The sequence below is a fragment of the Sinocyclocheilus rhinocerous genome, unplaced genomic scaffold (assembly GCF_001515625.1).
Source record: "Sinocyclocheilus rhinocerous isolate Xijiao unplaced genomic scaffold, SAMN03320098_v1.1 scaffold571, whole genome shotgun sequence".
NCBI lineage: Eukaryota > Metazoa > Chordata > Actinopteri > Cypriniformes > Cyprinidae > Sinocyclocheilus > Sinocyclocheilus rhinocerous.
The window spans coordinates 324,050-324,551 of NW_015656167.1; the positions used below are offsets into that span (position 1 = coordinate 324,050).

At 35.9% G+C, this 502-nt stretch overlaps 1 protein-coding gene across 2 annotated transcripts in view; it reads left to right on the forward strand.

Moving 5' to 3' along the window:
- The window catches only part of LOC107719757 (matrin-3-like), a 26,407-nt gene that overhangs the window by 16,287 nt on the left and 9,618 nt on the right, over positions 1 to 502 (forward strand). The window lies entirely within an intron of this gene.

Genomic DNA, 502 nt, shown 5'->3' on the forward strand with positions numbered 1-502 from the left:
TTTTCAAAATCATCGGATCATCGTTGTTTTCACACTGCACGACTATCAGGGGTATCATTCAGTTGCTGCTGCGTTCAGATTGCATGATGGATCGGTGACAGGAGGTAACACACTGCATGACTTTACAATAGGAAGAATCGCCGACAACTCTGTCTGGTCCGCAAACACAACCAAACACACGCGAGAAGTGATAAGGAAATAATGCAAGATCACTCTGATATTGTGGTCTGTAAGTCCTCCCCGAACAAACAATAACAAAGATGACTTCCTTGTTAACTGCTGGGAAAATTTTACATACACAAAACTAAGTACTTGAAAGTGAAACCAACGTTTTGTGCATTTTATAATGCGTCTATTTCTTATACAAAAGCCTTCAAAGCAATGAAAAAGAAAAATGCAATAAATCTTTTGTCCTTTATAGAAGAATATGATTTACAGGAAAAACCCTAGCCTCCTTTTAATTTAATTGTTATATATATATATATATATATATACAGTGTTG